At 42.3% G+C, this 14,731-nt stretch overlaps 1 non-coding gene across 1 annotated transcript; it reads right to left on the bottom strand.

Moving 5' to 3' along the window:
- Nucleotides 1-13,875: 13,875 nt before the first annotated feature.
- On the bottom strand, nucleotides 13,876-14,071 carry LOC126476530 (U2 spliceosomal RNA). The gene has a single exon (XR_007587031.1). It is a non-coding gene; the product is annotated as a U2 spliceosomal RNA (small nuclear RNA).
- Between the last annotated feature and the right edge of the window lie 660 nt (nucleotides 14,072-14,731).

Here is a 14,731-nt window from a genome sequence, read left to right as displayed (position 1 = left end):
ATGCAATAAATGCTCAAGATGATGTCCGTCAACCTCAATATATTTGGCAATCCATGTAACGACATTTCTCCCAACAGCGAGTAGTTCGCCTTCCGTAATGTTCGCACAGGCATTGACAATGCGCTGACGCATGTTGTCAGGCGTTGTCGGTGGATCACGATAGAAATATCATTCAAATTTCCCCGCAGAAAGAAATCCGGGGACGTCAGATCCGTGCGGGCCATGCTATGGTGCTTCGACGACCAATCCACCTGTCATGAAATATGCTATTACCGCTTCAACCGCACGCGAGCTATGTGCCGGACATCCATCATGTTGGAAATACATCTCCATTCTGTCATGCAGTGAAACATCTTGTAGTAACATCGGTAGAACATTACGCACGAAATCAGCATACATTGCACCATTTAGATTGCCATCGATAAAATGGGGCCAATTTTCCTTTCTCCCATAATGCCGCACCGTACATTAACCCGCCAAGGTCGCTGATGATCCACTTGTCGCAGCCATCGTGGATTTTCCGTTGCCCAATAGTGTATATTATGACGGTTTACGTTACCGCTGTTGGTAAATGAGGCTTCGTCGCTAAATAGAATGCGTTCAAAAAATCTGTCATCGTCCTTTAATTTCTCTTGTCCCAGTGGCAGAACTGTACACGACGTTCAAAGTCGTCGCCATGCAATTCCTGGTGCATAGAAATACGGTAGGGGTGCGGTCGATGTTGATGTAGCATTCTTGACACCGATTAACACCGACGTTTTTGAGATTCCCGATTCCCACGCAATTTGTCTGCTACTGATGTGCGGATTAGCCGCGACAGCAGCTAAAACACCTACTTGGGCATCATCATTTGTTGGAGGTCGTGGTTGACGTTTCACATGTGGCTGAACACTTCCTGTTTCCTTAAATAACGTAACTATCCGGCGAACGTCGGGACACTTGGATGATGTCGTCCATGATACCGAGCGACGTACATAGCGCACGCCCGTTGGGCACTGTGATCACAATAGCCATATATCAACACGATATCTACCTTTTCCGCAATTGGTAAACGGTCCATTTTAACACGGGTAATGTATCACGAAGCAAATACCGTCCGCACTGGCGGAATATTACGTGATACCATGTACCTTTACGTATGTGACTACTTGTTACCAACAGTTCGTCTAAAATTGTGAGCCATATGTTTGTGACTATTACAAAGCGAAAAATGTGCTCCAACTAAAACATTCATATTTCTTTACATACTACACAAATATGTAATAAAAAATGGGGGTTCCTGTTTTTAAAAAAAACTCTGTTGATATCCGTTTGACCTATGGCAGCGCCATCTAGCGGGCCAGCTATAGCGTCATCTGGTTTCCCCCTTCAAGTTAGACGAGTTTCGTTCTTTGTGATTTTTTCGTTTGATGCTTATTTCGTGGTCAATGGACCACCCTGTATATCGGACAACACGTCAGTGCAGCGAGATTTTATTTGCGTGTTGCGCGTGGTGCAGAAATATTCGTGTTTTGCTTGCTTCTGCGATAGGTTCCACCCTACTGAATGCGAGCAAGCTCACGAATAGACTGTCAATAATTGGAATTACGCAATAATACAATTAAAAGGTGTACTTTTGCACTATGTATCCCGATGTACATAACTGTAAATAGATTATATGCCTACTTGATTATTACTCGCGCTTCTCGATGCTTTCCTCAAAAAAATACAAATAAAAATAAAAAGAGAGAAACAGAGACAGGGAGAGAAAACAGAAATGTAGTTCTAATATCAGCTCGGTGACGCAGTGCTCGTCTCGTGAAGTAAAGCAAGGATAGTTGATGGGCAATATCTCCTTGTACTAGCGATATGTATGGCTACAGGATTCTTTCTTTTCTCTCTGCAAACAACCAGAAGAGAATTCAGTAAAAAAGTGATAAGAACACCTACGCAGTGCGCCAATTAAACACTCAGCCTTTCTTGGTTATTTTGTTAATCGTCAACTTTTGTCTGTAAAGCAACAAACATCCTTGATTAAATGGCTCTGAGCACTATGGGACTCAAATGCTGTGGTCATTAGTCCCCTAGAACTTAGAACTACTTAAACCTAACTAACCTAAGGACATCACACACATCCATGCCCGAGGCAGGATTCGAACCTGCGACCGTAGCAGTCGCACGGTTCCGGAATGCGCGCCTAGAACCTCGAGACCACCGCGGCCGGCCATCCTTGATTACTGATTTGTTATTACTACCATTGTTATTGTCATTAGTCACCTCACAACAGCTCTCCTATCACTCGTTGCTGCTGATGCACATAATGAATGGATCAGGATGAATGGAATGTGGGGTGTTTCATCATGGAGAATATACACATATATCTCGATGTCTTGTGTTCAGGGTAATATGAAAATCTCAGTAAGAGAAGACGACAACAGGGTGCCGGTGATGCAGGCAATAATACCCACTATTTCTGTCGACTTAACACCATGACGACAGACAAACTGGCATCTCAGTGTATTTTGATTATAATTCGTTAGCCTTCTTGCTACCTCGTTCTAATACTTCGTGGCAGCAAGCTTAGTATTTAGCTTTTTGAACACCAAGCAATAACACACAATGACAGTAGATGGAAGGATACAAAGAAACCATAAAACTCATGAGTGTGGATCCAGTTCATCGTTAGAGGACTAAACAAGAGGGAAACATTACGAACTCAATGAATACACTGGTTAGTATACATTATTTGTATAGAGCTGAAGGTGAAAAAGCGCAGATCTGCACAGTGCCTGCATCTGCACTTTATTTCCTTCTTCTTGGGCATAATTTTTGTTTCTTCTCTTCTGAATTTTCAAATGAATTGATTATTATGTGGCACAGAATAATTAGTTAATTTTGTTTCTTATAGCTTTTATTCGCACCAACATTATTCTACATTTTCGTGCAATTCGTGAAATTCTACTTGTATGATCACAAGAATGCACATAGACGCAATCGATTTCGAGGTGCGAAGTGTTTGTTATCTTACTTTTCGTGACACGTGGGCAAAGTTGATTTCCAAAGACTTTTGATTGTACTGAAATAATCTTTTGTCACAAAGTAACAAGGTAAGTGTTATATTCGTATATATTTTGTGGGAAACTGTAATCGTGATGGAAGATTATACACCTGAATGTTTGACACAACTGGTAGGAGAAAACGCTGCATATTAACCAAATCCCGCGTTCCTTTCCGCATCCTCCCCACATACCGCTACAGAGCTGTTCCTAGCACAGCTGAGAATTGGCAACATCGTCACAAATATTTGGCAACACTGTGACAGTGCAGTCACTTCTGAGTATGGTACTGAACTGACTCGCTAAATTCGCTTGATATTCTCTTTCCATTTGAATGACTCATGCTATATAATCCTCATGTAAACTAAGACACTGAGACAGAAAATTCAATTTTTTGGATAAAGAAATGCTATTCTTCACACAAGTGACAACTTTTATTATCTTTCCCAATGCGTTATGACGTTGAACAACCAATACCATGATGAGAGTGGCGTGCTGGCACCAGTGTGTCCGTAGCCCCACGGAACCACCCACGTCTTGTGCCGCAAAGGCTAAGTGAGTTGTCAGTTCTAACAATGGTAGGGGCCAGCGTGTGTGAGCTTTTTTTATAATTTATGTTATGGAGATGCGAATATCCAGAAAAAATTCTGTAACGAAATCGGACGAAAACCTTTACACATGAAGTCCTCTTCGTAGCTCGACTCAGTAAGCTGTGTTAATGGTCATGGATCTTAGCTTTCTGACTTCCAAGCTGCTTCACAATAGAAGCGTTTCTGAAGAAATCCGAATCGACCGTCAACGATACGAATTTCAATATTGTTCTTCACTTAAGACTCACATGCCAGGGTGATAAGTATGAAGGAAGTGAGACTCTTGATTACTATGGGGCCTTTGAGATAAATTTCCACGGTATCAATTAGGAACTCTCTGCAGACATTTGCTAACAGTGGCCCTAGCAACATACTTTTTCTCTGGCTAACTTGAAATACGGGCAATTTTGTCGCATTAAATCCAATTGAATATTTTAAATATCACTTTTGAACAGCACTCACTTCTCCATTAATTAACGCAGGGATCCCAAAACAAGCAATTTGCCTGAGTAGCTATAGAACTGATTCTGAAAGGTATTGCCACAACGTTTCGCATCCATTTACCATAGGGAATCAAGAAAGAAACCAAACACATTACATTGCGTTTATCTCTGTGCCTTGACTGTTGTTGTTGTGGTCTTCAGTCCTGAGACTGGTTTGATGCAGCTCTCCATGCTACTCTATCCTGTGCAAGCTTTTTCATCTCCCAGTACCTACTGCAACCTACATCCTTCTGAATCTGCTTAGTGTATTGATCTCTTGGTCTCCCTCTACGATTTTTACCTTCCACGCTGCCCTCCAATACTAAATTGGTGATCCCTTGATGCCTCAGAACATGTCCTACCAACCGATCCCTTCTTCTGGTCAAGTTGTGCCACAAACTTCTCTTCTCCCCAATCCTATTCAATACTTCCTCATTAGTTATGTGATCTACCCATCTAATCTTCAGCATTCTTCTGTAGCACCACATTTCGAAAGCTTCTATTCTCTTCTTGTCCAAACTATTTATCGTCCATGTTTCACTTCCATACATGGCTACACTCCATACTAATACTTTCAGAAATGACTTCCTGACACTTAAATCTATACTGGATGTTAACAAATTTCTCTTCTTCAGAAACGCTTTCCTTGCCATTGCCAGCCTACATTTTATATCCTCTCTACTTCGACCGTCATCAGTTATTTTGCTCCCCAAATAGCAAAACTCCTTTACTACTTTAAGTGCCTCATTTCCTAATCTAATTCCCTCAGCATCACCCGACTTAATTAGACTACATTCCATTATCCTTGTTTTGCTTTTGTTGATGTTCATCTTATATCCTCCTTTCAAGACACTGTCCATTCCATTCAACTGCTCTTCCAAGTCCTTTGCTGTCTCTGACAGAATTACGATGTCATCGGCGAACCTCAAAGTTTTTATTTCTTCTCCATGAATTTTAATACCTACTCCGAATTTTTCTTTTGTTTCCTTTACTGCTTGCTCAATATACAGATTGAACAACATCGGGGAGAGGCTACAACCCTGTCTTACGCCCTTCCCAACCACTGCTTCCCTTTCATGTCCCTCGACTCTTATAACTGCCATCTGGTTTCTGTACAAATTGTAAATAGCCTTTCGCTCCCTGTATTTTACCCCTGACACCTTTAGAATTTGAAAGAGAGTATTCCAGTCAACATTGTCAAAAGCTTTCTCTAAGTCTACAAATGCTAGAAACGTAGGTTTGCCTTTCCTTAATCTTTCTTCTAAGATAAGTCGTAAGGTCAGTATTGCCTCACGTGTTCCAGTGTTTCTACGGAATCCAAACTGATCTTCCCCGAGGTTGGCTTCTACTAGTTTTTCCATTCGTCTGTAAAGAATTCGTGTTAGTATTTTGCAGCTGTGACTTATTAAGCTGATAGTTCGGTAGTGCCTTGACTAACACATATGAATCCATGAAAAAAAATAAAATATTTGAAGAATCTCCTGTGAAAGGAAAAAGAACAGGATGTCACGCATTAATTATAGCACAATGGATCAGAAACAATGAAATTAATTCTGTGCCACAATCATGTACAGCATTCTAATATAATAAAATCCTCATCAAATAAAAACGGTTTTGTCCCTCCGTTGCTATCGAGTGTGAAACACAAATCGTAGACAGATTTTATGGGTCATCACTCAACAACATTAAAGCATTTTACACCATCAAGAGTGAGGAGTGGGGCAGACGTTGTGGGCAGAAGGCGAGGCAGCGCAGTGCCTCAGCCCCCACTGGTAGGCAGCAAACGCGTCGCACAGAACTCAGATGCATGCAGTGCTCAGAGGCAGATGGTCGGCCAAGAAATCTATGGCTAAAATATTGTTGAACCAAACTGTTATCACCAATGTGACAGTAAGCGAAATATATTGTAGATTCGCTTGAATTACACTCATAGCTTCAGCACCGAGAAGAAAGGGGCGATAAAAATTTTGTCGACGTTTGCTTTCGGTTGCCAGACGTCGTATTAGCTAGTATCGCGTTTTACCCGAAGACTACGGTCATAGTCAAGAATGATGTATTCAGACTGCAGTCAAGACTTCCTCGGGGAAGTACCGCAGTCTACAGTGTTGCCAGATCGAGTATATTGCTGGACATAGAATTTTGAGGGGAGCACGACTGTATCGTCCACCTTATGTGAATGACTCGGCGGTCAATTTTTTTGTCTAAGACTGTATCTACAACACATCTTGCACGCTGAAGACCCAGAAGAGTTCAAAAAACAAAATTAGTTCATAAGAGCAACGTTAACTGTAGCATTCAAATTATTCATAGTATTGGATACATGTGTGTGAACGACTTTCAATGCCCACTCAAGGAAGACAATGGTACACAGTCTAGCTTCAATATCATAAATACGCCCCAGTTTGTGGACGAACTCTGACTTAGGTTGATAATCATTTTGAATATTTAGCAGTACTGTACGCATTGGTTCTAAACTCGTTTTCAATCGATTATTCCCACAGCTTGAGGAGCACTACTTGTTATACCTCTTAGACAAAATAACTACGCAGTGCTATCAGACGAAAGATCAACTGGCACAATCTGTGTTTTACAAACTTCGTACCTGGATAAATTTTTTACTCTCTCTCTATCGTTCTTTTTTATTTTTATCTCCCTCTCTCTCTCTCTCTCTCTCTCTCTCTCTCTGACACACACACACACACACACACACACACACACACACACACACTTTCTCTCTTCTCTCGGTCTCTCTCTCTCTCACACACACATACACACACACACACACATTCCTTTTTTAGTTTCATATGTTTGTTGGGCTCGACTATCGATGAGGCACGAAAACGTCCGTGAATGAGTTTATTAGTTTTGAGTACACTTAAGAAAGAAATATAAAAACAATTATGAGAGTTACTGATTTATGATGCTGAGTTTGCAGTCAGTTATGAGTATTCAGAATGAGATTTTCACTCTGCAGCGGAGTGTGCGCTGATATGAAACTTCCTGGCAGATTACAACTGTGTGCCGGACCGAGACTCGAACTCGGGACCTTTGCCTTTCGAGGGCAAGTGCACTTGCCCTAAAAGGCAAAGGTCCCGAGTTCGAGTCTCTGTCCGGCACACAGTTTTAATCTGCCAGGAAGTATCAGTTCTGAGTATTATTAGTAACTATGTTCCAGTCCCTAAACCTGGTTACAGAAATGCGAATCAGACGCATTACGTATTCCAGGCCGTAGCACCCGCGTCTTTGAGACGCCAGCAATGGTCACTCCCCAGCCCGGTGTAGGATCACATCGGTTCGTCTTCTTCCTGCTGATACAGCAACTGGGATTTGGCAACAAGGCAAGGTATGTTTGGCAACTCTGTGATCGACGAGTTACTTCCTGGTGTGCACCGAATTAAACCTCAAAGTTCACTTCATTTTTCCTGTCATTTCCATTGAATAATTTGAGTTATTCTCGCTTGAGGTGTAACAAATGGTTGTAAATTCACGATTTTCAGCCCGCGAAAGTCGTTGCACGTGGAAATCGCAACTATTCTCGTCCGTTAAATAGCGGTTTACGAGTTCTAGCCATTATTGATCTCGTTAAAGGAAGCCAAGGCACATACCACTTCGCTCGCTCTGTGGTAGCCTGCTGACCTGTGAAAAAGCGTCTGTTACGGTTCGCGGTTCTAGTCTTGCTAACTGTAACGTTTTGAAGCCTTCTGTGAAAGAGCTACAAGCAGTCAGATCAAACATCAATAAGGAAATCGCTAGAAAGTACACCAATGGCCATTAAAATTGCTACACCACGAAGATGACGTGCTACAGACGCGAAATTTAACCGACAGGAAGAAGATGCTGTGATATACAAATGTTTAGCTTTTCAGAGCATTCACACAAGGTTGGCGCCGGTGGTGACACCTATAGCGTGCTGACATGAGGAAAGTTTCCAACCGATTTCTCATACACAAACAGCAGTTGACCGGCGTTGCCTGGTGAAACGTTGTTGTGATGCCTCGTTTAAGGAGGAGAAATGCGTACCATCACGTTTCCGAATTTGATAAAGGTCGGATTGTAGCCCTTCGCGATTACAGTTTATCGTATCGCGAGATTGTTGCTCGCGTTGGTCGAGATCCAATGACTGTTAGCAGAATATGGAATCGATGGGTTCAGGAGGGTAATACGGAACGCCGTGTGGATCCCAACGGCCTTGTATCAGTAGCAGTCGAGATGACAGGCATCTTATCATCATTGCTGTCAACGGATCGTGCAGCCATGTCTCGATCCCTGCGACAACAGACGGGGACGTTTACAAGACAACAACCATCTGCACGAACAGTTCGACGACTTTTGCAGCAGCATGAACTATGAGCTCGGTGATCATGGCTGCGGTTACACTTGACGCTGCATCACAGACAGGAGAGCCTGCGATGGTGTACTCAAAGACGAACCTGGGTGCACGAATGGCAAAACGTCATTTTTCGGATGAATTCAGGTTTTGTTTACAGCATCATGAAGGTCGCATCCGTGTTTGGCGACATCGCGGTGAACGAACATTGGAAGCGTGTATTCGTCATCGCCGTACTGGCGTATCACCCGACGAGATGGTATGGGGTGCCATTGGTTACACGTCTCGGTCACCTCTTGTTCGCATTGACGGCACTTTGAACAGTGGACGTCACATTTCAGATATGTTACGAGCCGTGGCTCTACCCTTCATTCGATCCCTGCGAAACTCTAAATTTCAGCAGGATAATGCACAACTCCGTGTTGCGGGTCCTGTACGGGCCTTTCTGGATACAGAAAATGTTCGACTGCTGCCCTGGCCAGCACATTCTCCAGATCTCTCACCAATTGGAAACGTCTCGGCAATGGTGGCCGAGCAACTGGCTTGTCTCAATACGCCAGTCACTACTCTTGATGAACTGTAGTATCGTGTTGAAGCTGCATGGGCAGTTGGACCTGTACAAGCCATCCAAGCTCTGTTTGACTAAATGCCCAGGCGTATCAAGGCCGTTATTACGGCCAGAGGTGGTTGTTCTGGGTACTGATTTCTCTGGATCTATGCACCCAAATTGCGTGAAAATGTAATCACATGTCCGTTATTGTATAACATATTTGTTGGGTGAATACCCGTTGATCATCTGCATTTCTTCTTGGTGTAGCAATTTTAATGGTTAATAGTGTACTTTCGGCTCATAGTACAATGGTGAAAAACTTACAATGCTGCACAACAGGTAACGCCTCTTTACGCTGCTGACAAGAAAATTTTGGGTTTCTAGGAATACATAACTTTATTTAGGAAATGTCACATTTGCATACCTCTTCAGTATGACACAGCATACCAATTAAACACAGACCCAATCGAAATCTAAGTGAGTATTATTTAACTAATTCGTGCCGATAGAGGCACGTTTGTGTACAGGTACTCAGTTTTATTAAAACAGACTTTCATCGTAAGGTTATCGTGGATAATTTTATTTAATTTCTTATAATACTGTGCACAATTTTCGTAAGGTTTTCTTTAGTGTTGTTAAAACAATCGTAAACATGAGAGAGAAATTAATCATCAACGATATATGCGAATTCTCTGATGTTATCTATAACATTCTGACAATACACATGCAGTTTATTGATTACATGCATGTAGAAAACTTTTTCTTACTTAAAGCTGTCAAGCAAGGTTTGAAGAAGAATAAAATGCCACTACCACACGACAGCTAATGTAGAAAATACTTTTCTTACGTATTTAGGCACGATGCGCTCTCCCCATACATAATACAAAAGTTTCGAGATGCATCTGCTGCCTGGCCGTCTATTAAACCTGAAAAGAACAAAATTTCGCAGTAGTTAGCCCTTTTTCCACATGCGACTATTTCGGGTTGAGAAGTGAGTGAAGGCCGGTGTTGTCTTCAAGTTGAAACTTCTGGGCTGAGAGGCCGTGGTCGATGTATAAAATTTCCACCTAACGTTTCGTCTCCATCTGCGGGACACATCGTCTGAGTTCGTCCGGCTACTGACACTGAGGCTCTAGGTGTTTGTGAATCTCTATTGCTTCTCTATACATACGCGCATGATAATGGGATGTTCGTGCTAGAACGCTCGTCTCATTAAATTTAATTTCGGGGGACCCATCTCCAAAAACATGCTCAGCCGACGCCGATTTTTGGATGTGTCCTAAGCTGGTGTTTACACTTCTTTTCGTTGTGGCAATATATGCTTGTCCACAACTACATTGAATTTTGTATACCCCAGATGTTGCTAGGGGGTGTCGGATGTCTTTTGCAGTTCCTACGGCTGCGGTTTTGCTCAACACCGTAGATTATCACGAGAAGATTAGTGACGTTTTGGATCCCACTACGTATAAAAAGCTTCAGGAGGATCCTACAAGCAAAATTTTGAGAAATATCAATCAATTGCTAAAACAATCTTCTCTTTCTTTGGAAGATAAAAAACAACTCCGCAAAACGGAAGCTTACCCACCCAGACTATATGGACTCCCAAAGGTACATAAACCACAGGCCCCGATGAGACCGATTGTCAGTGCTATAGGATCTCCAACACAAGAGGTGGCACGATATCTCGCCTGATTGCTGCAACCATACATCGGCAGAACGCACAGTTACATTAAAAACTCGACGCATTTTGTTGAAAAACTGAGGGACAAAAAATGGCTCTGGGCACTATGCGACTTAACTTCTGAGGTCATCAGTCGCCTAGAACTTAGAACTAATTAAACCTAACTAACCTAAGGACATCACACACATCCAGCCCGAGGCAGGATTCGAACCTGCGACCGAAGCGGTCGCTCGGTTCCAGACTGTAGCGCCTAGAACCGCACGGCCACTCCGGCCGGCAAACTGAGGGAGATTTACGTCAGCCCAAGTGATATTCTTATGAGCTTCTATGTAGTGTCACTCTTTACCATGGTGCCTCTAAACGAAGCTATTTCATATATAGAAGATATTTTTCGGACTGACATAGTGGCTTTAATTAAACACTGCCATCTCAGCTCAGCTGTTGCCAATTTATTTACTTACTGCTATGGATGTGATTCGTTTGTTGTGGTGGTAATCATCAGAGGTGTTGGAGAGATATTTTTCAGTCTCCGACATTATGCTACGAATGTGAGTATACTTTGTGACTCCGATCCACATAGGAGGAGATGGCAAATTGTAATAAAATCTTACCGAATTTATAAAGAGTTTCAGATAATGAACTTCCTCTCTGCTGATGGCTATTTCCTGCTCTAAGAAACAGTATTCCCATCATGTGATGTAGGTAGAGTAACAAGGTTCGTAATGTGTCTACAGGTATATGATCCTCAATGATACAGAAATTGAGAACCAGAGTCATTGGCTGAGAGCATCACGAGATAGATGCGATAAGCCGTTTTGCTGACGTGGCAGCTTGTCGGGAGTGATGGTTTGGACCATGAGTAATTGCGTAAAATGCGTTGGTATTGCAGAAAACCCGTTAAAATTACGAAATTGATAGAGAATACCCAAAACTGTGGATGAATCAGGGTACTTACATACGCACCTGGGTGTACGAAAATCGTTCTATTCCTCCACTGGTGAGATTGACTGCTGATAGTCCATACTCTATGGGTTTAAATCCTGCAGAATGCCCCTTGTTCCACATATGGTTATGAATTGTAAGTCATAAAAATAAAGTACGCAGTTTTTAAAGATTTGGTGCTCATGATGACCATCACCTAGGACACCGAAACAGTGATGATATACCGATATACCTGGGTGCGGTATGCCCTGCCAATAAGAGGATTAAATGCTCTTGGTCTCTTCAAAACCGAACGCTGAGTCATCTGCTACCCCGTTACTGTGGAACATGAGTTTAAAAGTAGAGGACACCATGCAATGTCCAGCTTTCTGTGTGAGATGGTGGATCTAAGCGTTTTATTGCCAGCTTGGCACTTGACAGAAACATTAAAATCAGGGCAAAAAGACAAAACGTGTGACGCTGTATAAAGCCATTGTCATGCACTGATTGGGTGAGTTGCATCAGAAAAACAATGTATGAGATTGCTTCCAGAATAACTACACACAAACCCTCTACTGTGATTGATAGTCTGTAGGATATGGTCATCCTACAGTACAGGTGACAAAAATTTACACAGGTCTGTGCAAGCGACTTCGATCACTGGCCACCTACTCGAATGGACTAGTACGTGTATATTTATAGGATCAGCATGTTTACTCGATGTCATCAAGCAGGTGGTATTTGTTTTCGATATATCGGGTGAGAGAAATTCAGAAATATCTTATCTAGTTCTCTACCAAGTCACGTTAACGAAGTTTTTATAGTTCGTAATTTTACTCCGTTGTACCTTATAAAAATAACGAGGAGAGAGAGGGAAAGAGAGAAACAGAGAGAGAGAAAGAGAGAGAGAGAGGGGGGGGGGGAGAGAGAGGGAGGAAGGGAGCGAGAGAGAGAGACTGTGATGACAGTCAAGTCTCTGCACCTTTGCACTGTCGTATTTGTAACACAGTAACTGTAGGAAGATTATAAGGGAGATAAGGACATGTGCAGGGTGATATTTACAGACATTTATTCGATAGCGATGAATTATAGGTGTCACGCTTCTGAATTTCTTTGTACAGTCCATGTATACTCTGAGTGGCTGTGAATTTCTTCCGTTACTTTAGTATGCGGTTTCTCTCCTTGTGATACCTCTCTACCTACTCAGTGATAGGTGGAGGGCCACACAGTCTTCTAACTAATGGAATACCGCTATTGGAACGTGATGGGATTTCAAGATAATTAGAAGGGATCTGTGATTTGGTACAGGACATATCTTACTCGTGGAAATCATGTGGATTCAAGACGCTATGTATCGAAGACTCGACGATTCGTGACAATACAGCAGGTGAACAATTGCCGAAAGGGGAGTTGAAGGGTGAGCTCCATACCGCTTCTTCTGAGTGTTGTGGGCAAACATATTACAGCTTCTCACGTACGTCTCACAAAGTGACTGCAATGAGAAAATTATGAGCTAAGAGAAATATTTTTGGCCAGAGACAGTAAGCAGCAGAAGTTCCATCTTTTGTTTTCTGGATAAATAAGAGGCAGCATTCTTCCATGCGTTCTTTGTGTCTATAAATGGATGGAGTGACATCTTAATAGGTAGACAAAATTTAAGTTTAAATCTCTATGCTTACTTTCCAAGCCATCGTTCGGTGTGTGGCGGAGAGTACCATGTACCACTACTAGTCATCCTTTTCTATTCGAATCGCAAGTAGAGAGACGGAAACAGACTTCCTATATGCCTCCTCATGAGTGGTAATTTATCTTATCTTCGTAGTCCTTACGCGTAATGTATGTTGCTGGAGGCAGAGTCCTACAGTCAGCATCACATGTCGGTTCTCTAAAGTTTGTGAATAGTGTTCCTCGAAAAGAACATAGTCTTCCCCACAGGGATGGCCGTTCAGCTACGTGGTGAGTGTAATTATTCCCCATGCAAAATCATTCTCACGATCAATGTAATTAGCTAGCCAATCAATTTGATATCAATGACGTGCCGCTGGATGGGTGGAAGCGAGGACTAGAGTACCACAAATATGATTTACGGGTAGGAAAGGCAATCATGCGGTTTTTTTTTTTTTTTTTTGTTGCAGTGATATCATGTAACGAAATTTCAGTCTTCCACCTACACAGGGAGAGTTGACCATCGTAATAAAATCAGCATTATTACCGAAAATATAAAGTGATACGTAGTATAAACCTGATATTTACAACTTTTCTCTGCTGTTACCTTAAGAGGCATTGTATGTGATGAAGCATTTGGCTACTTTAAGAGAGTTCGAAAGTGAGGAGGCATGCTGTGACGGAGGTAGAGCATGCTCTCAGTATTCCGTCATGAGCCAAAAATGAATTTAATATTCTAGTCCCGTGATGCAGGATGTAACAGATATTAAGCTGATTAGAACAGAACTTTTTACCTGATGAGAGAATACTTAGAAGAAATATAGACTAGGATTTTCAAAATAAGTAATGATAATTCAGCGACGTGAAAAAGCGTGCATGCCCCGATTTCGTCTGTCTTCAAAAACAACTCGTGTGAAAGGGATAAATTTACATTTTGCGTGAGAAATTCTAGGTGTATGGTCAGTAACATTCCTGTCTCTCGAATTAGGTAAAATGGGACTTTTAAACTGGGGAGAGTCTATGTCGGTGTGGAATTTCAATTAGTTTCAATTAGATGTATACATCGAAGCCGGACATGTTTGTATTAGAGTGCACTGCTGCCGGCGGCACGAGTAGGCACAAGGCTTCTGTCAATGAAAGCCACGGCTTACCCTATGACAAGCGGTTAGATACAAAGAATGCTCCGACCTGTCGGCTCGTCCCTACGGCCTCGGGGACAAGTCTAGAGACCCTGTATAGGGAGAGAGTGGCCAACCGGACGATACGGCGGCCATTTTTCTGCCAAACTGCGGGCGGGACTTTTGAATGGCCAGTAGTGGAGTAGTGGGGTACACACTCACCGAATCAAAAGCACAAGACAATATGGCGAAATCATTCCTTAAATGCCTTTGTTTACAGCTATAATATACTCATAGTAGCCTACTACGTACAGCACAGGAAAGTTTGATACAGTGGCTGTAAAAATTATTCGTTTCTTCCA

This window comes from Schistocerca serialis, chromosome 4 (genome assembly GCF_023864345.2).
Source record: "Schistocerca serialis cubense isolate TAMUIC-IGC-003099 chromosome 4, iqSchSeri2.2, whole genome shotgun sequence".
NCBI lineage: Eukaryota > Metazoa > Arthropoda > Insecta > Orthoptera > Acrididae > Schistocerca > Schistocerca serialis.
Note: the sequence above shows the minus strand (reverse complement) of the source record. Positions and strands in the feature narration are given on the sequence as shown.